General features: G+C 45.8%; 1 protein-coding gene across 3 annotated transcripts in view; it reads right to left on the minus strand.

Moving 5' to 3' along the window:
* LOC121290187 (actin filament-associated protein 1-like) overlaps nt 1-27265 on the minus strand; it is a 367344-nt gene that overhangs the window by 313551 nt on the left and 26528 nt on the right. The gene's annotated exons all lie outside the window — the stretch shown is intronic.

A 27265-nucleotide genomic window follows, 5' to 3' on the forward strand; every position in this document is an offset into this window, starting at 1 on the left:
TACTGACACACTCTCCAGGGACATCCTGTAAATACTGACACACTCTCCAGGGACATCTTGTAAATAGTGACACACTCTCCAGGGACATCGTGTAAATACTGACACACTCTCCTGGGACATCTTGTAAAAACTGACACACTCTCCGGGGACATTCTGTAAATACTGACACACTCTCCAGGGACATCCGGTATATACTGACACACTCTCCAGGGGCATCCTGTAAATACTGACACACTCCCCCTGGATATTCCGCAAACACAGACACACTATCCAGGGACATCCTGTAAACGCTGACACACTCTCCGTGGACATCCTGCAAATACAGACACACTCTCCGTGGATACTCTGTAAATTGTGATACACTCTGGGTGTACTTCCTGTCAATATTGACACACTATCCGGGGCCTGCATGTAAATACTGACACACTCTCCATGGTCATACTGTAAAAACTGACACACTCTCCGGGGATATCTTGTAAATACTGACACACTCTACTGGGACATCCTGTAAATACTGACACACTCGACTGGGACATCTTGTAATTACTGACACTCTCTCCGGGACACCCTGTAAATTCTGACACACTCTCCAGGGACATCCTGTAATCACTGACACATACTCCAGGTATATCCTGCAAATACAGACAACCTCTCTGTGGACATCCTGTAAATACAAACACACTCTCTGTGGACATCCTGTAAATACAGACAAATTCTCTGTGGACATCCTGTAAATACTGAGAAACCCTCCAGGGACATCCTGTAAACACTTACACACTGTCCTGGGACATTCTGTAATTACTGACACACTCTCCAGGGACATCCTGTAAATACTGACACATTCTCTGTGGACATTCTGTAAATACTGACACACTCTCCAACGGCATCCTGTAAATACTGACACATTCTCTGTGGACATCCTGTAAATATGACAATCTCTCTGTGGACATCCTGTAAATACAGACAACTCTCTGTGGACATCCTGTAAATACTGAGAAACCCTCCAGGGACATCCTGTAAATACTGACACACTCTCCAGGGACACCTGTAAATACTGACACACTCTCCGGGGACATTCTGTAATTACTGACACACTCTCCAGAGACATCCTGTAAATACTGACACACTCCCCCTGGATATTCCGCAAAAACAGACACACTATCCAGGGACATCCTGTGAACGCTGACACACTCTCCGTGGACATGTTGTAAATGCTGACACACTCTACTGGGACATCCTGTAAATACTGACGCACTCTACTGGGACATCTTGTAAATACTGACACACTCTACTGGGACATCCTGTACATAGTGACACACTCTACTGGGACATCCTGTAAATACTGACACACTCTCCAGTGACATCTTGTAAATACTGACACACTCTCCGGGGACATTCTGTAAATACTGACACACTCTCCAGGGACATCCTGTAAATACTGACACACTCTCCAGGGACATCCTGTAAATACTGACACACTCTCCAGGGACATCTTGTAAATAGTGACACACTCTCCAGGGACATCGTGTAAATACTGACACACTCTCCTGGGACAACTTGTAAAAACTGACACACTCTCCGGGGACATTCTGTAAATACTGACACACTCTCCAGGGACATCCGGTATATACTGACACACTCTCCAGGGGCATCCTGTAAATACTGACACACTCCCCCTGGATATTCCGCAAACACAGACACACTATCCAGGGACATCCTGTAAACGCTGACACACTCTCCGTGGACATCCTGCAAATACAGACACACTCTCCGTGGATACTCTGTAAATTGTGATACACTCTGGGTGTACTTCCTGTCAATATTGACACACTATCCGGGGCCTGCATGTAAATACTGACACACTCTCCATGGTCATACTGTAAATACTGACACACTCTCCGGGGATATCTTGTAAATACTGACACACTCTACTGGGACATCCTGTAAATACTGACACACTCGACTGGGACATCTTGTAATTACTGACACTCTCTCCGGGACACCCTGTAAATTCTGACACACTCTCCAGGGACATCCTGTAATCACTGACACATACTCCAGGTATATCCTGCAAATACAGACAACCTCTCTGTGGACATCCTGTAAATACAAACACACTCTCTGTGGACATCCTGTAAATACAGACAAATTCTCTGTGGACATCCTGTAAATACTGAGAAACCCTCCAGGGACATCCTGTAAACACTTACACACTGTCCTGGGACATTCTGTAAATACTGACACACTCTCCAGGGACATCCTGTAAATACTGACACATTCTCTGTGGACATTCTGTAAATACTGACACACTCTCCAACGGCATCCTGTAAATACTGACACATTCTCTGTGGACATCCTGTAAATACTGACACACTCTCTGTGGACATCCTGTAAATATGACAATCTCTCTGTGGACATCCTGTAAATACAGACAACTCTCTGTGGACATCCTGTAAATACTGAGAAACCCTCCAGGGACATCCTGTAAATACTGACACACTCTCCAGGGACACCTGTAAATACTGACACACTCTCCGGGGACATTCTGTAATTACTGACACACTCTCCAGAGACATCCTGTAAATACTGACACACTCCCCCTGGATATTCCGCAAAAACAGACACACTATCCAGGGACATCCTGTGAACGCTGACACACTCTCCGTGGACATGTTGTAAATGCTGACACACTCTACTGGGACATCCTGTAAATACTGACGCACTCTACTGGGACATCTTGTAAATACTGACACACTCTCCGGGGACATCCTGTAAATTCTGACACACTCTCCAGGGACATCCTGTAATCACTGACCCATACTCCAGGTACATCCTGCAAATACAGACAGCCTCTCTGTGGACATCCTGTAAATACTGAGAAACCCTACAGGGACATCCTGTAAATACAGACACATTCTCTGTGGGCATTCTGTAAATACTGACACACTCTCCAAAGACATCCTGTAAATACTGACACATTCTCTGTGGACATCCTGTAAATACTGACACACTCTCTGTGGACATCCTGTAAATACTGACAAACTCTCTGTGGACATCCTGTAAATACAGAGAACTCTCTGTGGACATCCTGTAAATACTGAGAAACCCTCCAGGGACATCGTGTAAATACTGACACACTCTTCGGGGACACCCTGTAAATTCTGACACACTCTCCAGGGACATCCTGTAATCACTGACCCATACTCCAGGTACATCCTGCAAATACAGACAACCTCTCTGTGGACATCCTGTAAATACTGAGAAACCCTACAGGGACATCCTGTAAATACAGACACATTCTCTGTGGGCATTCTGTAAATACTGACACACTCTCCAAAGACATCCTGTAAATACTGACACATTCTCTGTGGACATCCTGTAAATACTGACACACTCTCTGTGGACATCCTGTAAATACTGACAAACTCTCTGTGGACATCCTGTAAATACAGAGAACTCTCTGTGGACATCCTGTAAATACTGAGAAACCCTCCAGGGACATCGTGTAAATACTGACACACTCTCCAGGGACACCTGTAAATACTGACACACTCTCCGGGGACATTCTGTAATTACTGAGACACTCTCCAGAGACATCCGGTAAATACTGACACACTCCCCCTGGATATTCCGCAAACACAGACACACTATCCAGGGACATCCTGTAAACGCTGACACACTCTCCGTGGACATCCTGCAAATACAGACACACTCTCCGTGGATAACCTGTGAATTGTGATGCACTCTGGGGGTACTTCCTGTCAATATTGACACACTATCCAGGGCCTGCGTGTAAATACTGACACACTCTCCAGGGTCATACTGTAAATACTGACACACTCTCCGGGGACATCTTGTAAATACTGACACACTCTACTGGGACATCCTGTAAATACTGGCACACTCTACTGGGACATCTTGTAAATACTGACACACTCTACTGGGACATCCTGTACATAGTGACACACTCTACTGGGACATCCTGTAAATACTGACACACTCTCCAGTGACATCTTGTAAATACTGACACACTCTCCGGGGACATTCTGTAAATACTGACACACTCTCCAGGGACATCCTGTAAATACTGACACACTCTCCAGGGACATCCTGTAAATACTGACACACTCTCCAGGGACATCTTGTAAATAGTGACACACTCTCCAGGGACATCGTGTAAATACTGACACACTCTCCTGGGACATCTTGTAAAAACTGACACACTCTCCGGGGACATTCTGTAAATACTGACACACTCTCCAGGGACATCCGGTATATACTGACACACTCTCCAGGGGCATCCTGTAAATACTGACACACTCCCCCTGGATATTCCGCAAACACAGACACACTATCCAGGGACATCCTGTAAACGCTGACACACTCTCCGTGGACATCCTGCAAATACAGACACACTCTCCGTGGATACTCTGTAAATTGTGATACACTCTGGGTGTACTTCCTGTCAATATTGACACACTATCCGGGGCCTGCATGTAAATACTGACACACTCTCCATGGTCATACTGTAAATACTGACACACTCTCCGGGGATATCTTGTAAATACTGACACACTCTACTGGGACGTCCTGTAAATACTGACACACTCGACTGGGACATCTTGTAATTACTGACACTCTCTCCGGGACACCCTGTAAATTCTGACACACTCTCCAGGGACATCCTGTAATCACTGACACATACTCCAGGTATATCCTGCAAATACAGACAACCTCTCTGTGGACATCCTGTAAATACAAACACACTCTCTGTGGACATCCTGTAAATACAGACAAATTCTCTGTGGACATCCTGTAAATACTGAGAAACCCTCCAGGGACATCCTGTAAACACTTACACACTGTCCTGGGACATTCTGTAATTACTGACACACTCTCCAGGGACATCCTGTAAATACTGACACATTCTCTGTGGACATTCTGTAAATACTGACACACTCTCCAACGGCATCCTGTAAATACTGACACATTCTCTGTGGACATCCTGTAAATACTGACACACTCTCTGTGGACATCCTGTAAATATGACAATCTCTCTGTGGACATCCTGTAAATACTGAGAAACCCTCCAGGGACATACTGTAAATACTGACACACTCTCCAGGGACACCTGTAAATACTGACACACTCTCCGGGGACATTCTGTAATTACTGACACACTCTCCAGAGACATCCTGTAAATACTGACACACTCCCCCTGGATATTCCGCAAATACAGACACACTATCCAGGGACATCCTGTGAACGCTGACACACTCTCCGTGGACATGTTGTAAATGCTGACACACTCTACTGGGACATCCTGTAAATACTGACGCACTCTACTGGGACATCTTGTAAATACTGACACACTCTCCGGGGACACCCTGTAAATTCTGACACACTCTCCAGGGACATCCTGTAATCACTGACCCATACTCCAGGTACATCCTGCAAATACAGACAACCTCTCTGTGGACATCCTGTAAATACTGAGAAACCCTACAGGGACATCCTGTAAATACAGACACATTCTCTGTGGGCATTCTGTAAATACTGACACACTCTCCAAAGACATCCTGTAAATACTGACACATTCTCTGTGGACATCCTGTAAATACTGACACACTCTCTGTGGACATCCTGTAAATACTGACAAACTCTCTGTGGACATCCTGTAAATACAGAGAACTCTCTGTGGACATCCTGTAAATACTGAGAAACCCTCCAGGGACATCGTGTAAATACTGACACACTCTCCTGGGACACCTGTAAATACTGACACACTCTCCGGGGACATTCTGTAATTACTGAGACACTCTCCAGAGACATCCTGTAAATACTGACACACTCCCCCTGGATATTCCGCAAACACAGACACACTATCCAGGGACATCGTGTAAACGCTGACACACTCTCCGTGGACATCCTGCAAATACAGACACACTCTCCGTGGATAAGCTGTGAATTGTGATACACTCTGGGGGTACTTGCTGTCAATATTGACACACTATCCAGGGCCTGCGTGTAAATACTGACACACTCTCCAGGGTCATACTGTAAATACTGACACACTCTACTGGGACATCTTGTAAATACTGACACACTCTACTGGGACATCCTGTAAATACTGGCACACTCTACTGGGACATCTTGTAAATACTGACACACTCTACTGGGACATCCTGAAAATAGTGACGCACTCTACTGGGACATCCTGAAAATACTGACACACTCTCCGGTGACATCTTGTAAATACTGCCACACTCTCCGGGGACATTCTGTAAATGCAGACACACTCTCCAGGGACATCCTGTAAATACTGACACACTCTCCAGGGACATCTTGTAAATAGTGACACACTCTCCAGGGACATCGTGTAAATACTGACACACTCTCCTGGGACATCTTGTAAATACTGACACACTCCCCCTGGATATTCCGCAAACACAGACACACTATCCAGGGACATCCTGTAAACGCTGACACACTCTCCGTGGACATCCTGCAAATACAGACACACTCTCCGTGGATACTCTGTAAATTGTGATACACTCTGGGTGTACTTCCTGTCAATATGGACACACTATCCGGGGCCTGCATGTAAATACTGACACACTCTCCATGGTCATACTGTAAATACTGACACACTCTCCGGGGATATCTTGTAAATACTGACACACTCTACTGGGACATCCTGCAAATACAGACAACCTCTCTGTGGACGTCCTGTAAATACAGACAAACTCTCTGTGGACATCCTGTAAATACTGAGAAACCATCCAGGGACATCCTGTAAATACTGACACATTCTCTGTGGACATCCTGTAAATACTGACACCCTCTACTGGGACATCCTGTAAATACTGACACACTCTACTGGGACATCGTGTAAATACTGACACACTTTCGAGGGAGATCTTGTAAATACTGACACACTCTCCAGGGACATTTTGTAAATAGTGACACACTCTGCAGGGACATCCTGTAAATACTGACACACTCTCCAGGGACATCTTGTAAATACTGACACACTCTCCGAGGACATTTTGTAAATACTGACACACTCTCCAGGGACATCCTGTAAATTCTGACACAATCTCCAGGGTCATCCTGTAAATACTGACACACTCCCCCTGGATATTCCGCAAACACAGACACACTATCCAGGGACATCCTGTAAACGGTGACACACTTTCCGTGGACATCCAGCAAATACAGACACACTCTCCGTGGATAACCTGTAAATAGTGATACACTCTAGGGGTACTTCCTGTCAATATTGACACACTATCCGGGTCCTGCGTGTAAATAATGACACACTCTCCAGGTCATACTGTAAATACTGACACACACTCCCGGGACGTCCTGTAAATAGTGACACACTCTCTAATGACATCTTGTAAATAGTGACACACTCTCCAGGGACATCCTGTTCATATTGACACACTCTCCAGGGACATCTTTTAAATACTGACACAGTCTCTGTGGACATCCTGTAAATACAGACAAACTCTCTGTGGACATCCTGTAAATACTGAGAAACTCTCCAGGGACATCCTGTAAATACTGACACACTCTCCAGGGATATCCTGTAAATACTGACACACTCTCCGGGGACATTCTGTAATTTCTGACACACTCTCCAGGGACATCCTGTAAATACTGACACACTCTCCAGGGACATCTTGTAAATAGTGACACACTCTCCAGGGACATCCTGTAAATAGTGACACACTCTCCAGGGACATCTTGTAAATACTCACACGCTCTCCGGGGACATTCTGTAAATACTGGCACACACACCAGCGACATCCTGTAAATACTGACACACTCTCCAGGGACATCCTGTAAATACTGTCACACTCACCCTGGATATTCCGCAAACACAGACACACTATCCAGGGACATACTGTAAACGCTGATGCAGTCTCCGTGGACATCCTGCAAATACAGACAAACTCTCTGTGGATACCCTGTAAATAGTGATACACTCTGGGTGTACTTCCTGTCAATATTGACACACTATCCGGGTCCTGCGTGTAAATAATGACACACTCTCCAGGGTCATACTGTAAATACTGACACACACTCCCGGGACGTCCTGTAAATAGTGACACACTCTCTAATGACATCTTGTAAATAGTGACACACTCTCCAGGGACATCCTGTTCATATTGACACACTCTCCAGGGACATCTTTTAAATACTGACACAGTCTCTGGGGTCATTCTGTAAATACTGACACACTTTCCAGGGACATCCTGTAAATAGTGACAGACTCTCGTGGGACATCCTGTAAATACTGACACACTCCCCCTGGATATTCCGCAAACACAGACACACTATCCAGAGACATCCTGTATACGCTGACACACTCTCCGTGGACATCCTGCAAATACAGACACACTCCCCGTGGATAACCTGTAAATAGTGATACACTCTGGGGGTACTTCCTGTCAATATTAACACACTATCCGGGGCCTGCGTGTAAATAATGACACACTCTCCAGTGTCATACTGTAAATACTGACACACTCTACTGGGACATCCTGTAAATGCTGACACACTCTACTGGGACATCTTGTAAATACTGACACACTCTCCGGGGACTTCCTGTAATCACTGACACATACTCCAGGGACATCCTGCAAATACAGACAACCTCTCTGTGGACATCCTGTAAATACGGGGCAACCCTCCAGGGACATCCTGTAAATACTGACACATTCTCTGTGGACATCCTGTAAATACTCACACATTCTCCAAAGGCATCCTGTAAATACTGACACACTCTCTGTGGACATTCTGTAAATACTGACACACTCTCTGTGGACATCCTGTTTATACTGACACACTCTCTGTGGACATCCTGTAAATACTGACATACTCTCTGTGGACATCCTGTGAATACAGACAAACTCTCTGTGGACATCCTGTAAATACTGAGAAACCCTCCAGGGACATCCTGTAAATACTGACACATTCTCCAGGGACATCCTGTAAATACTGACACACTCTCCGGGGACATTCTGCAATTACTGACACACTCTCCAGGGACATCCTGTAAATACTGACACACTCTCCAGGGACATCTTGTAAATACTGACACAGTCTCCGGCGACATTCTGTAAATACTGACACACTCTCCAGGGACATCCTGTCAATACTGACACACTCTCCAGGGACATCCTGTAAATACTGACACACTCTCCAGGGACATCCTGTAAATACTGACACACTCCCCCTGGATATTCCGCAAACACAGACACACTATCCAGGGACATACTGTAAACGCTGACACACTCTCCGTGGACATCCTGCAAATACAGACACACTCTCCGTGGATAACCTGTAAATAGTGATACACTCTGGGGGTACTTCCTGTCAATATTGACACACTATCCGGGGCCTGCGTGTAAATACTGACAACCTCTCCAGGGTCATACTGGAAATACTGACACACTCTCCGGGGACACCCTGTAAATACTAACACACTCTCTGGGGACATCCTGTAATCACTGACACATACTCCAGGGACATCCTGCAAATACAGAAAACCTCACTGTGGACATCCTGTAAATACAGACAAACTCTCTGTGGACATCCTGTAAATACTGAGAAACCCTCCAGGGACATCCTGTAAATACTGACACATTCTCTGTGGACATCCTGTAAATACTGACACACTCTACTGGGACATCCTGTAAATACTGACACACTCTCTGTGGACATCCTGTAAATACTGAAACATTCTCTATGGACATCCTGTAAATACAGACAAACTCCCTGTGGACATCCTGTAAATACAGACAAACTCTCTGTGGAACTCCTGTAAATACTGAGAAACCCTCCAGGGACATCCTGTAAATACTGACGCACTCTCCGGGGACATTCTGTAATTACTGACACACTCTCCAGGGACATCCTGTAAATACTGACACACTCTCCGGGGACATTCTGCAATTACTGACACACTCTCCAGGGACATCCTGTAAATACTGACACACTCTCCAGGGACATCTTGTAAATACTGACACAGTCTCTGGCGACATTCTGTAAATACTGACACACTCTCCAGGGACATCCTGTCAATACTGACACACTCTCCATGACATCCTGTAAATGAAGACACACTCCCCCTGGATATTCGGCAAACACAGACACACTATCCAGGGTCATCTGTAAACGCTGACACACTCTCCGTGGAAATCCTGCAAATACAGACACACTCTCCGTGGATACTCTGTAAATAGTGATACACTCTGGGGTACTTCCTGTCAATATTGACACACTATCCGGGGCCTGCGTGTAAATACTGACACACTCTCCATGGTCATACTGTAAATACTGACACACTCTCCGGGGTCATCTTGTAAATACTGACACACTCTACTGGGACATCCTGTAAATACTGACACACTCTACTGGGACATCCTGTAAATACTGACACACTCTCCGGGGACACCCTGTAAATACTGACACACTCTCCGGCGACATCCTGTAATCACTGACACATACTCCCGGGACATCCTGCAAATACAGGCATCCTCTCTGTGGACTTCCTGTAAATACAGACAAACTCTCTGTGGACATCCTGTAAATACTGAGAAACCCTCCAGGGACATCCTGTAAATACTGACACATTCTCTGTGGACATCCTGTAAATACTGACACACTCTACTGGGACATCCGGTAAATACTGGCACACTCTACTGGGACATCCTGTAAATACTGACACACTCTCCAGGGACATCCTGTAAATACTGACACACTCTCCAGGGACATACTGTAAACGCTGACACACTCTCCGTGGATAACCTGTAAATAGTGATACACTCTGGGGGTACTTCCTGTCAATATTGACACACTATCCGGGGCCTGCGTGTAAATACTGACAACCTCTCCAGGGTCATACTGGAAATACTGACACACTCTCCGGGGACACCCTGTAAATACTGACACACTCTCCGGGTACATCATGTAATCACTGACACATACTCCAGGGACATCCTGCAAATACAGAAAACCTCACTGTGGACATCCTGTAAATACAGACAAACTCTCTGTGGACATCCTGTAAATACTGAGAAACCCTCCAGGGACATCCTGTAAATACTGACACATTCTCTGTGGACATCCTGTAAATACTGACACACTCTACTGGGACATCCTGTAAATACTGACACACTCTCTGTGGACATCCTGTAAATACTGAAACATTCTCTATGGACATCCTGTAAATACAGACAAACTCCCTGTGGACATCCTGTAAATACAGACAAACTCTCTGTGGACCTCCTGTAAATACTGAGAAATCCTCCAGGGACATCCTGTAAATACTGACGCACTCTCTGGGGACATTCTGTAATTACTGACACACTCTCCAGGGACATCCTGTAAATACTGACACACTCTCCGGGGACTTTCTGCAATTACTGACACACTCTCCAGGGACATCCTGTAAATACTGACACACTCTCCAGGGACATCGTGTAAATACTGACACAGTCTCCGGCGACATTCTGTAAATACTGACACACTCTCCAGGGACATCCTGTAAATACTGACACACTCTCCAGGGACATCTTGTAAATAGTGACACACTCTCCAGGGACATCCTGTAAATACTGACACACTCTCTAGGGACATCTTGTAAATACTGACACACTCTCCGGGGACATTCTGTAAAAACTGACACACTCTCCAGGGACATCATGTAAATTCTGACACAATCTCCAGGGTCATCCTGTAAATACTGACACACTCCCCCTGGATATTCCTCAAACACAGACACACTATCCAGGGACATCCTGTAATCGCTGACACACTCTCCGTGGACATCCTGCAAATACAGACACTTTCTCCGTGGATACCCTGTAAATAGTGATACACTCTGGTGCTACTTCCTGTCAATATTGACACACTATCTGGGGCCTGCGTGTAAATACTGACACACTCTCCAGGGTCATCCTGTAAATACTGACACACTCTCCGGGGACATCTTGTAAATACTGACACACTCTCCGGGAACATCCTGTAATCACTGACACATACTCCAGGGACATCCTGCAAGTACAGACAAACTCTCTGTGGACATCCTGTAAATACAGACAAACTCTCTGTGGACATCTTGTAAATACTGAGAAAACCTCCAGGTACATCCTGTAAATGCTGACACATTCTCTGTGGACATCCTGTAAATAGTGACACACTCCAAAGGCATCCTGTAAATACTGACACACTCTCTGTGGACATCCTGTAAATACTGACACACTCTCTGTGGACATCCTGTAAATACTGACAAACTCTCTGTGGACATCCTGTAAATACAGACAAACTCTCTGTGGACATCCTGTAAATACAGACAAACTCTCTGTGGACATCCTGTAAATACTGAGCAACCCTCCAGGGACAGCCTGTAGACACTGACACACTCTCCGGGGACATTGTGTAATTACTGACACACTCTCCCGGGACATCCTGTAAATAGTGACACACTCTCCAGGGACATCCTGTTAATACTGACTCACTCTCCAGGGACATCTTGTAAATACTGACACACTTTCCGGGGACATTCTGTAAATACTGACACATTCTCCAGGGACATACTGTGAATACTGACACACTCCCCCTGGATATTCCGCAAACACAGACACACTATCCAGGGACATCCTGTAAACGCTGACACACTCTCCGTGGACATCCTGCAAATACAGACACACTCTCCATGGATAACCTGTAAATAGTGATACACTCTGGGGGTACTTCCTGTCAATATTGACACACTATCCGGGTCCTGCGTCTAAATAATGACACACTCTCCATGGTCACACTGTAAATACTGACACACTCTCCCGGGACATCCTCTAAATAGTGACACACTCCCAATGACATCTTGTAAATAGTGACACACTCTCCAGGGACAGCCTGTTAATATTGACACACTCTCCAGTGACATCCTGTCAATACCGACACACTCTCCAGGGATATCCTGTCAATACTGACACACTCCCCCTGGATATTCCGCAAACACAGACACACTATCCAGAGACATCCTGTAAACGCTCACACACTCTCCGTGGACATCCTGCAAATACAGACACACTCTCCGTCGATAACCTGTAAATAGTGATACACTCTGGGGGTACTTCCTGTCAATATTGACACACTATCCGGGGCCGGCGTGTAAATAATGACACACTCTACTGCGACATCCTGTAAATACTGACACACTGTACTGGGACATCTTGTAAATACTGACACGCTCTCCGGGGTCACCCAGTAAATACTGACACACTCTCCGGGGACATCCTGTAATCACTGACACATACTCCAGGGACATCCTGCAAATACAGACAGCCTCTCTGTGGACATCCTGTAAATACAGACAAACTCTCTGTGGACATCCTGTAAATACTGAGAAACCCTCCAGGGACATCGTGTAAATACTGACACATTCTCTGTGGACATCTTGTAAATACTGACACACTCTACTGGGACATCCTGTAAATACTGACACACTCTACTGGGACATCGTGTAAATACTGACACACTCTACTGGGACATCGTGTAAATACTGACACACTCTACTGGGACATCGTGTAAATACTGACACACTCTCGAGGGACATCTTGTAAATACTGTCACACTCTCCGGGGACATTCTGTAAATACTGACACACTCTCCTGGGACATCCTGTATATACTGCCACACTCTCCAGAGACATCCAGTAAATACTAACACACTCCCCCTGGATATTCCGCAAACGCAGACACACTATCCGGGGACATCCTGTAAACGCTGACACACTCTCCGTGGACATCCTGCAAATACAGACACTTTCTCCGTGGATACCCTGTAAATAGTGATACACTCTGGGGCTACTTCCTGTCAATATTGACACACTATCTGGGGCCTGCGTGTAAATACTGACACACTCTCCAGTGTCATCCTGTAAATACTGACACACTCTCCGGGGACATCTTGTAAATACTGTCACACTCTACTGGGACATCCTGTAAATACTGACACACTCTCCGGGAACATCCTGTAATCACTGACACATACTCCAGGGACATCCTGCAAGTACAGACAAACTCTCTGTGGACATCCTGTAAATACAGACAAACTCTGTGTGGACATCTTGTAGATACTGAGAAAACCTCCAGGGACATCCTGTAAATACTGACACATTCTCTGTGGACATCCTGTAAATAGTGACACACTCTCCAAAGGCATCCTGTAAATACTGACACACTCTCCAAAGGCATCCTGTAAATACTGACACACTCTCTGTGGACATCCTGTATATACCGACACACTCTCAGTGGACATCCTGTAAATACTGACAAACTCTCTGTGGACAACCTGTAAATACAGACAAACTCTCTGTGGACATCCTGTAAATACTGAGAAACCCTCCAGGGACATCCTGTAAATACTGACACACTCTCCGGGGACATTCTGTAATTACTGACACACTCTCCAGGGACATCCTGTAAATACTGACACACTCTCCGGGGACATTGTGTAATTACTGACACACTCTCCGGGGACATTGTGTAATTACTGACACACTCTCCCAGGACATCCTGTAAATAGTGACACACGCTCCAATGACATCTTGTAAATAGTGACACACTCTCCAGGGACATCCTGTTAATACTGACACACTCTCCAGGGACATCTTGTAAATACTGACACACTCTCCGGGGACATTCTGTAAATACTGACACACTCTCCAGGGTCATCCTGTAAATACTGACACACTCTCCAGGGACATCCTGTGAATACTGACACACTCCCCCTGGATATTCCGCAAACACAGACACACTATCCAGGGACATCCTGTAAACGGTGACACACTCTCCGTGGACATCCAGCAAATACAGACACACTCTCCGTGGATAACCTGTAAATAGTGATACACTCTAGGGGTACTTCCTGTCAATATTGACACACTATCCGGGTCCTGCGTGTAAATAATGACACACACTCCAGGGTCATACTGTAAATACTGACACACACTCCCGGGACGTCCTGTAAATAGTGACACACTCTCTAATGACATCTTGTAAATAGTGACACACTCTCCAGTGACATCCTGTTCATATTGACACACTCTCCAGGGACATCTTTTAAATACTGACACAGTCTCTGGGGTCATTCTGTAAATACTGACACACTTTCCAGGGACATCCTGTAAATAGTGACAGACTCTCGTGGGACATCCTGTAAATACTGACACACTCCCCCTGGATATTCCGCAAACACAGACACACTATCCAGAGACATCCTGTATACGCTGACACACTCTCCGTGGACATCCTGCAAATACAGACACACTCCCCGTGGATAACCTGTAAATAGTGATACACTCTGGGGGTACTTCCTGTCAATATTAACACACTATCCGGGGCCTGCGTGTAAATAATGACACACTCTCCAGTGTCATACTGTAAATACTGACACACTCTACTGGGACATCCTGTAAATGCTGACACACTCTACTGGGACATCTTGTAAATACTGACACACTCTCCGGGGACTTCCTGTAATCACTGACACATACTCCAGGGACATCCTGCAAATACAGACAACCTCTCTGTGGACATCCTGTAAATACGGGGCAACCCTCCAGGGACATCCTGTAAATACTGACACATTCTCTGTGGACATCCTGTAAATACTCACACATTCTCCAAAGGCATCCTGTAAATACTGACACACTCTCTGTGGACATTCTGTAAATACTGACACACTCTCTGTGGACATCCTGTTTATACTGACACACTCTCTGTGGACATCCTGTGAATACAGACAAACTCTCTGTGGACTTCCGGTAAATACTGAGAAACCCTCCAGGGACATCCTGTAAATACTGACACACTCTCCAGGGACATCCTGTAAATACTGACACACTCTCCGGGGACATTCTGTAATTACTGACACACTCTCCAGGGACATCCTGTAAATACTGACACACTCTCCAGGGACATTCTGTAAATACTGACACACTCTCCAGGGACATCCTGTAAATACTGACACACTCTCCAGGGACATCCTGTAAATACTGACACACTCTCCAGGGACATCCTGTAAATACTGACACACTGTCCAGGGACATCCTGTAAATACTGACACACTCTCCAGGGACATCCTGTAAATACTGACACACTCACCCTGGATATTCCGCAAACACAGACACACTATCCAGGGACATACTGTAAACGCTGACACACTCTCCGTGGACATCCTGCAAATACAGACACACTCTCCGTGGATAACCTGTAAATAGTGATACACTCTGGGGGTACTTCCTGTCAATATTGACACACTATCCGGGGCCTGCGTGTAAATACTGACAACCTCTCCAGGGTCATACTGGAAATACTGACACACACTCCGGGGACACCCTGTAAATACTGACACACTCTCCGGGGACATCCTGTAATCACTGACACATACTCCAGGGACATCCTGCAAATACAGAAAACCTCACTGTGGACATCCTGTAAATACAGACAAACTCTCTGTGGACATCCTGTAAATACTGAGAAACCCTCCAGGGACATCCTGTAAATACTGACACATTCTCTGTGGACATCCTGTAAATACTGACACACTCTACTGGGACATCCTGTAAATACTGACACACTCTCTGTGGACATCCTGTAAATACTGAAACATTCTCTATGGACATCCTGTAAATACAGACAAACTCCCTGTGGACATCCTGTAAATACAGACAAACTCTCTGTGGACCTCCTGTAAATACTGAGAAACCCTCCAGGGACATCCTGTAAATACTGACGCACTCTCCGGGGACATTCTGCAATTACTGACACACTCTCCAGGGACATCCTGTAAATACTGACACACTCTCCGTGGACATTGTGCAATTACTGACACACTCTCCAGGGACATCCTGTAAATACTGACACACTCTCCAGGGACATCTTGTAAATACTGACACAGTCTCCGGCGACATTCTGTAAATACTGACACACTCTCCAGGGACATCCTGTCAATACTGACACACTCTCCAGGGACATCCTGTAAATGAAGACACACTCCCCCTGGATATTCCGCAAACACAGACACACTATCCAGGGACATCTGTAAACGCTGACACACTCTCCGTGGAAATCCTGCAAATACAGACACACTCTCCGTGGATACTCTGTAAATAGTGATACACTCTGGGGGTACTTCCTGTCAATATTGACACACTATCCGGGGCCTGCATGTAAATACTGACACACTCTCCATGGTCATACTGTAAATACTGACACACTCTCCGGGGTCATCTTGTAAATACTGACACACTCTACTGGGACATCCTGTAAATACTGACACACTCTACTGGGACATCCTGTAAATACTGACACACTCTCCGGGGACACCCTGTAAATACTGACACACTCTCCGGCGACATCCTGTAATCACTGACACATACTCCCGGGACATCCTGCAAATACAGGCATCCTCTCTGTGGACTTCCTGTAAATACAGACAAACTCTCTGTGGACATCCTGTAAATACTGAGAAACCCTCCAGGGACATCCTGTAAATACTGACACATTCTCTGTGGACATCCTGTAAACACTGACACACTCTCCAAAGGCATCCTGTCAATACTGACACACTCTCTGTGGACATCCTGTAAATACTGACACACTCTCTGTGGACATCCTGTAAATACTGACAAACTCTCTGTGGACATCCTGTAAATACAGACAAACTCTCTGTGGACATCCTGTAAATACTGAGAAACTCTCCAGGGACATCCTGTAAATACTGACACACTCTCCAGGGATATCCTGTATATACTGACACACTCTCCGGGGACATTCTGTAATTTCTGACACACTCTCCAGGGACATCCTGTAAATACTGACACACTCTCCAGGGACATCTTGTAAATAGTGACACACTCTCCAGGGACATCCTGTAAATAGTGACACACTCTCCAGGGACATCTTGTAAATACTCACACGCTCTCCTGGGACATTCTGTAAATACTGGCACACACACCAGCGACATCCTGTAAATACTGACACACTCTCCAGGGACATCCTGTAAATACTGTCACACTCACCCTGGATATTCCGCAAACACAGACACACTATCCAGGGACATACTGTAAACGCTGACGCAGTCTCCGTGGCCATCCTGCAAATACAGACAAACTCTCTGTGGATACCCTGTAAATAGTGATACACTCTGGGTGTACTTCCTGTCAATATTGACACACTATCCGGGTCCTGCGTGTAAATAATGACACACTCTCCAGGGTCATACTGTAAATACTGACACACACTCCCGGGACGTCCTGTAAATAGTGACACACTCTCTAATGACATCTTGTAAAGAGTGACACACTCTCCAGGGACATCCTGTTCATATTGACACACTCTCCAGGGACATCTTTTAAATACTGACACAGTCTCTGGGGTCATTCTGTAAATACTGACACACTTTCCAGGGACATCCTGTAAATAGTGACAGACTCTCGTGGGACATCCTGTAAATACTGACACACTCCCCCTGGATATTCCGCAAACACAGACACACTATCCAGAGACATCCTGTATACGCTGACACACTCTCCGTGGACATCCTGCAAATACAGACACACTCCCCGTGGATAACCTGTAAATAGTGATACACTCTGGGGGTACTTCCTGTCAATATTAACACACTATCCGGGGCCTGCGTGTAAATAATGACACACTCTCCAGTGTCATACTGTAAATACTGACACACTCTACTGGGACATCCTGTAAATGCTGACACACTCTACTGGGACATCTTGTAAATACTGACACACTCTCCGGGGACTTCCTGTAATCACTGACACATACTCCAGGGACATCCTGCAAATACAGACAACCTCTCTGTGGACATCCTGTAAATACGGGGCAACCCTCCAGGGACATCCTGTAAATACTGACACATTCTCTGTGGACATCCTGTAAATACTCACACATTCTCCAAAGGCATCCTGTAAATACTGACACACTCTCTGTGGACATTCTGTAAATACTGACACACTCTCTGTGGACATCCTGTTTATACTAACACACTCTCTGTGGACATCCTGTAAATACTGACATACTCTCTGTGGACATCCTGTGAATACAGACAAACTCTCTGTGGACATCCTGTAAATACTGAGAAACCCTCCAGGGACATCCTGTAAATACTGACACACTCTCCGGGGACATTCTGTAATTACTGACACACTCTCCAGGGACATCTTGTAAATACTGACACACTCTACAGGGACATTCTGTAAATACTGACACACTCTCCAGGGACATCCTGTAAATACTGACACACTCTCCAGGGACATCCTGTAAATACTGACACACTCTCCAGGGACATCCTGTAAATACTGACACACTCTCCAGGGACATCCTGTAAATACTGACACACTCCCCCTGGATATTCCGCAAACACAGACACACTATCCAGGGACATACTGTAAACGCTGACACACTCTCCGTGGACATCCTGCAAATACAGACACACTCTCCGTGGATAACCTGTAAATAGTGATACACTCTGGGGGTACTTCCTGTCAATATTGACAAACTATCCGGGGCCTGCGTGTAAATACTGACAACCTCTCCAGGGTCATACTGGAAATACTGACACACTCTCCGGGGACACCCTGTAAATACTGACACACTCTCCGAGGACATCATGTAATCACTGACACATACTCCAGGGACATCCTGCAAATACAGAAAACCTCACTGTGGACATCCTGTAAATACAGACAAACTCTCTGTGGACATCCTGTAAATACTGAGAAACCCTCCAGGGACATCCTGTAAATACTGACACATTCTCTGTGGACATCCTGTAAATACTGACACACTCTACTGGGACATCCTGTAAATACTGACACACTCTCTGTGGACATCCTGTAAATACTGAAACATTCTCTATGGACATCCTGTAAATACAGACAAACTCCCTGTGGACATCCTGTAAATACAGACAAACTCTCTGTGGACCTCCTGTAAATACTGAGAAACCCTCCAGGGACATCCTGTAAATACTGACGCACTCTCCGGGGACATTCTGTAATTACTGACACACTCTCCAGGGACATCCTGTAAATACTGACACACTCTCCGGGGACATTCTGCAATTACTGACACACTCTCCAGGGACATCCTGTAAATACTGACACACTCTCCAGGGACATCTTGTAAATACTGACACAGTCTCCGGCGACATTCTGTAAATACTGACACACTCTCCAGGGACATCCTGTCAATACTGACACACTCTCCAGGGACATCCTGTAAATGAAGACACACTCCCCCTGGATATTCCGCAAACACAGACACACTATCCAGGGACATCTGTAAACGCTGACACACTCTCCGTTGAAATCCTGCAAATACTGACACACTCTCCGTGGATACTCTGTAAATAGTGATACACTCTGGGGGTACTTCCTGTCAATATTGACACACTATCCGGGGCCTGCGTGTAAATACTGACACACTCTCCATGGTCATACTGTAAATACTGACACACTCTCCGGGGTCATCTTGTAAATACTGACACACTCTACTGGGACATCCTGTAAATACTGACACACTCTACTGGGACATCCTGTAAATACTGACACACTCTCCGGGGACACCCTGTAAATACTGACACACTCTCCGGCGACATCCTGTAATCACTGACACATACTCCCGGGACATCCTGCAAATACAGGCATCCTCTCTGTGGACTTCCTGTAAATACAGACAAACTCTCTGTGGACATCCTGTAAATACTGAGAAACCCTCCAGGGACATCCTGTAAATACTGACACATTCTCTGTGGACATCCTGTAAACACTGACACACTCTCCAAAGGCATCCTGTCAATACTGACACACTCTCTGTGGACATCCTGTAAATACTGACACACTCTCTGTGGACATCCTGTAAATACAGACAAACTCTCTGTGGACATCCTGTATATACTGAGAAACTCTCCAGGGACATCCTGTAAATACTGACACACTCTCCAGGGATATCCTGTAAATACTGACACACTCTCCGGGGACATTCTGTAATTTCTGACACACTCTCCAGGGACATCTTGTAAATACTCACACGCTCTCCGGGGACATTCTGTAAATACTGGCACACACACCAGCGACATCCTGTAAATACTGACACACTCTCCAGGGACATCCTGTAAATACTGTCACACTCACCCTGGATATTCCGCAAACACAGACACACTATCCAGGGACATACTGTAAACGCTGACGCAGTCTCCGTGGACATCCTGCAAATACAGACAAACTCTCTGTGGATAACCTGTAAATAGTGATACACTCTGGGGGTACTTCCTGTCAATATTGACAAACTATCCGGGGCCTGCGTGTAAATACTGACAACCTCTCCAGGGTCATACTGGAAATACTGACACACTCTCCGGGGACACCCTGTAAATACTGACACACTCTCCGAGGACATCATGTAATCACTGACACATACTCCAGGGACATCCTGCAAATACAGAAAACCTCACTGTGGACATCCTGTAAATACAGACAAACTCTCTGTGGACATCCTGTAAATACTGAGAAACCCTCCAGGGACATCCTGTAAATACTGACACATTCTCTGTGGACATCCTGTAAATACTGACACACTCTACTGGGACATCCTGTAAATACTGACACACTCTCTGTGGACATCCTGTAAATACTGAAACATTCTCTATGGACATCCTGTAAATACAGACAAACTCCCTGTGGACATCCTGTAAATACAGACAAACTCTCTGTGGACCTCCTGTAAATACTGAGAAACCCTCCAGGGACATCCTGTAAATACTGACGCACTCTCCGGGGACATTCTGTAATTACTGACACACTCTCCAGGGACATCCTGTAAATACTGACACACTCTCCGGGGACATTCTGCAATTACTGACACACTCTCCAGGGACATCCTGTAAATACTGACACACTCTCCAGGGACATCTTGTAAATACTGACACAGTCTCCGGCGACATTCTGTAAATACTGACACACTCTCCAGGGACATCCTGTCAATACTGACACACTCTCCAGGGACATCCTGTAAATGAAGACACACTCCCCCTGGATATTCCGCAAACACAGACACACTATCCAGGGACATCTGTAAACGCTGACACACTCTCCGTTGAAATCCTGCAAATACTGACACACTCTCCGTGGATACTCTGTAAATAGTGATACACTCTGGGGGTACTTCCTGTCAATATTGACACACTATCCGGGGCCTGCGTGTAAATACTGACACACTCTCCATGGTCATACTGTAAATACTGACACACTCTCCGGGGTCATCTTGTAAATACTGACACACTCTACTGGGACATCCTGTAAATACTGACACACTCTACTGGGACATCCTGTAAATACTGACACACTCTCCGGGGACACCCTGTAAATACTGACACACTCTCCGGCGACATCCTGTAATCACTGACACATACTCCCGGGACATCCTGCAAATACAGGCATCCTCTCTGTGGACTTCCTGTAAATACAGACAAACTCTCTGTGGACATCCTGTAAATACTGAGAAACCCTCCAGGGACATCCTGTAAATACTGACACATTCTCTGTGGACATCCTGTAAACACTGACACACTCTCCAAAGGCATCCTGTCAATACTGACACACTCTCTGTGGACATCCTGTAAATACTGACACACTCTCTGTGGACATCCTGTAAATACAGACAAACTCTCTGTGGACATCCTGTATATACTGAGAAACTCTCCAGGGACATCCTGTAAATACTGACACACTCTCCAGGGATATCCTGTAAATACTGACACACTCTCCGGGGACATTCTGTAATTTCTGACACACTCTCCAGGGACATCCTGTAAATACTGACACACTCTCCAGGGACATCTTGTAAATAGTGACACACTCTCCAGGGACATCCTGTAAATAGTGACACACTCTCCAGGGACATCTTGTAAATACTCACACGCTCTCCGGGGACATTCTGTAAATACTGGCACACACACCAGCGACATCCTGTAAATACTGACACACTCTCCAGGGACATCCTGTAAATACTGTCACACTCACCCTGGATATTCCGCAAACACAGACACACTATCCAGGGACATACTGTAAACGCTGACGCAGTCTCCGTGGACATCCTGCAAATACAGACAAACTCTCTGTGGATACCCTGTAAATAGTGATACACTCTGGGTGTACTTCCTGTCAATATTGACACAATATCCGGGGCCTGCGTGTAAATACTGACACAGTCTTCAGGTTCATACTGTAAATACTGACACACTCTCCGGGGACATCTTGTAAATACTGACACACTCTACTGGGAAATCCTGTAAATCCTGACACACTCTACTGGGAAATCCTGTAAATCCTGACACACTCTACTGGGACATCTTGTAAATACTGCCACACTCTCCGGGGACAACCTGTAAATACTGACACACTCTCCGGGGACATCCTCTAATCACTGACACATACTCCAGGGACATCCTGAAAATACAGGCAACCTCTCTGTGGACATCCTGTAAATACAGACAATCTCTCTGTGGAGATCCTGTAAATCCTGAGAAACCCTCCAGGGACATCCTGTAAATAGTGACACACTCTCCAATGACATCTTGTAAATAGTGACACACTCTCCAGGGTCATCCTGTAAATACTGACACACTCTCCGGGGACATCTTGTGAATACTGACACACTCTACTGGGACATCCTGTAAATACTGACACACTCTCCAGGGACACCCTGTAAATACTGACACACTCTCCAGGGACATCCTGTAAATACTGACACACTCTCCATGGCCACCTGTAAATACTGACACACTCTCCATGGAAATCCTGTAAATACTTACACACTTTCCGTGGACACCCGTTAAATGCTGACACACTCTCCGGGGTCATCCTGAAAATACTCACACACTCCCCAAGGACTTCTTGTAAATACTGACACAATCTCCCGACACAATCTGTAAATACTGACACACTCTCCGGGGTCATCCTTAAATACTGACACCCTCTCCAGGGACTTCCTGTAAATACTGACACACTCTCCTTGGATATCCTCTAAATACTGACACATTCTCCAGGGACATCCTGTAAATACTGACACACTCTCCGGTGACATCCTGTAAATAGTGACACACTCTCCGGGGACATCCTGTAAATAGTGACACACTCTCCGGGGACATCCTGTAAATACTGACACACTCTCCAGGGGCATCCTGTAAATAGTGACACACTCTCCGGGGATATCCTGTAAATACTGACACACTCTCCAGGGACTTCCTGTAAATACTGACACACTCTCTGGGGACATCCTGTAAATACTGACACACTCTCCAGGGACATCCTGTAAATACTGACACATGCTCCAGGGACACCCTGTAAATGCTAACACACTCTCCGGGGACATCCTGTAAATACTGACACAGTCTCCAGGGACATCCTGTAAATACTGACACACGCCCGATGGACATCCTGTAAATACTGACACACTCTCCAGGGACATCCTGTAAATACTGATAAACTCTCCGTGGACATCTTGTAAATACTTACACACTCTTCAGGGACAGCTTGTAAATACTGATACACACTCCGTGGACACCCTGAAAACACTGACACACTCTCTGGGGACATCCTGTAAATACTGACACAGTCTCCAGGGACAGCTTGTAAATACTGACACACTCTCTGGGGTCATCCTGTAAATACTGACACAATGTCCCCGGAGAACTTGTAAATACTGACACACTTTCCGGGGACATCCTATAAATACTGACACAATCTCGTGGTTATCCTGTGAAGACTGACACTCTCTCCGGGGACATCCTGTATATACTGACACACTCTCCAGGGACACCCTGTAAATACTGACACACTCTCCAGGGACATCCTTTAAACACTGACACACTCTCTGTGGACACCCAATAAATAGTGACACACTCTCAGCGTACATCCTGTAAACACTGACGCACTCTCCAGTTTCATTCTGTAAATACTGTAACACCCTGTGTGGACATCCTGTAAATACTGACACACTCTCCTTGAACCCCCTTTAAATACAGACACTCTCCGGGGTCACCCTGAAAATACTGACACACTATCCGGGGCCATTGTGTAAATACTGACACACTCTCCATGGTCATCCTGTAAATACTGACACACTCTCCAGGGACATCCTGTAATTACTGACACACTCTCCAGGGAGATGCCGTTAATACTGACACACTCTTCAGGGACTTCCTGTAAATATTGACACACTCTCCATGGACATCCTGTAAATACTCACACACGCTCCAGGGACACCCTGTAAATACTGACACACTCTCCAGGACATCCTGTAAATACTGACACACTCTCCAGGGACTTCCTGTAAATACTGACACACTCTCCTTGGATATCCTGTAAATACTGACACACTCTCCAGGGACATCCTGTAAATACTGACACACTCTCCAGGGACATCCTGTAAATACTGACACATGCTCCAGGGACACCCTGCAAATGCTAACACACTCTCCGGGGACATCCTGTAAATACTGACACAGTCTCCAGGGACATCCTGTAAATACTGACACACGCTCCATGGACATCCTGTAAATACTGACACACTCTCCAGGGACATCCTGTAAATACTGATAAACTCTCCGTGGACATCTTGTAAATACTTACACACTCTCCATGGACAGCTTGTAAATACTGATACACACTCCGTGGACACCCTGAAAATACTGACACACTCTCTGGGGACATCCTGTAAATACTGACACACTCTCCAGGGACAGCTTGTAAATACTTACACACTCTCTGGGGACATCCTGTAAATACTGACACTCTCTCCATGGACAGCTTGTAAATACTGACACACTCCCTCGGGTCATTCTGTAAATACTGACACAATGTCCCCGGACAACTTGTAAATACTGACACACTTTCCGGGGACATCCTATAAATACTGACACAATCTCGTGGTCATCCTGTAAACACTGACACTCTCTCCGGGGACATCCTGTAAATACTGACACTCTCTTTTCGGGGTCACCTGTAAATACTGACACACTCTCCAGGGACATCCTTTAAACACTTACACACTCTCTGTGGACACCCAATAAAAGTGACACACTCTCAGCGTACATCCTGTAAACACTGACGCATTCTCCAGGGTCATCCTGTAAATGCTGTAACACACTGTGTGGACATCCTGTAAATACTGACACACTCTCCTTGAACACCCTTTAAATACAGACACTCTCCGGGGTCACCCTGAAATTACTGACACACTATCCGGGGCCATTGTGTAAATACTGACACACTCTCCAGGGACATCCTGTAATTACTGACACACTTTCCAGGGAGATGCCGTTAATACTGACACTCTCCGTGGTAATCCTGTAAATACCGACACACTCTTCGGGGTAATCCTGTAAATACTGACCCACTGTCAGGGGTCTTCCTGTAAATACAGACACACTCTCCGGGGACATCCTGTTAACACTGACACACTCTCCTGGGACATCCTGTAAATACAGACACACTGTCCGGGGACATCCTGTAAATACAGACACACTCTCCGGGGACATCCTGTAACTACTCACACACTCTCCGTGCACATCCTGTAAACACTGACACATTACCCAGAGTCATCCTGTAAACACTGACACACTCACCCGGAACATCTTGTAAATACTGACACACTCTCCAGGGACATCCTGAAAAGACTGAAACTCTCTCCAGGGACATCCTGTAAACACTGACACACTGTCCAGGGACATCCTCTAAATACTGACTGTTTCTTGGGACATCCTGTAAATATTCAGACACTCTTTGGGGACATTCTGTAAACACTCACAAACTCTTGGGGACACCCTGTGGATATGTACCCATTCCATGAGGACTCTGTCTATACTCATCACCTCGCAGAGAATCTCTGTTAATACTGACCCGTTCCCAGCGACCCACTGTACTTACTTACACGCTACCTGCGGACCTCTTGTTAATACTGACACGCTACCCCTGTAAATACTGACCCCCTCCCAGGGATCCCCCTGTAAATACTAACGCACTCCCAGGGACCTCCTTTCGATACTGACACGCTCCCAGGGACCCCTGTAAATATTGATACACTCCTGAGGACCTCCTATAAATACTGACACATTCCCTATGTCCCCCTTAAATACTGGTACACTTCCAAAGACACCAGGT

The sequence above is a fragment of the Carcharodon carcharias genome, chromosome 17 (assembly GCF_017639515.1).
Source record: "Carcharodon carcharias isolate sCarCar2 chromosome 17, sCarCar2.pri, whole genome shotgun sequence".
NCBI lineage: Eukaryota > Metazoa > Chordata > Chondrichthyes > Lamniformes > Lamnidae > Carcharodon > Carcharodon carcharias.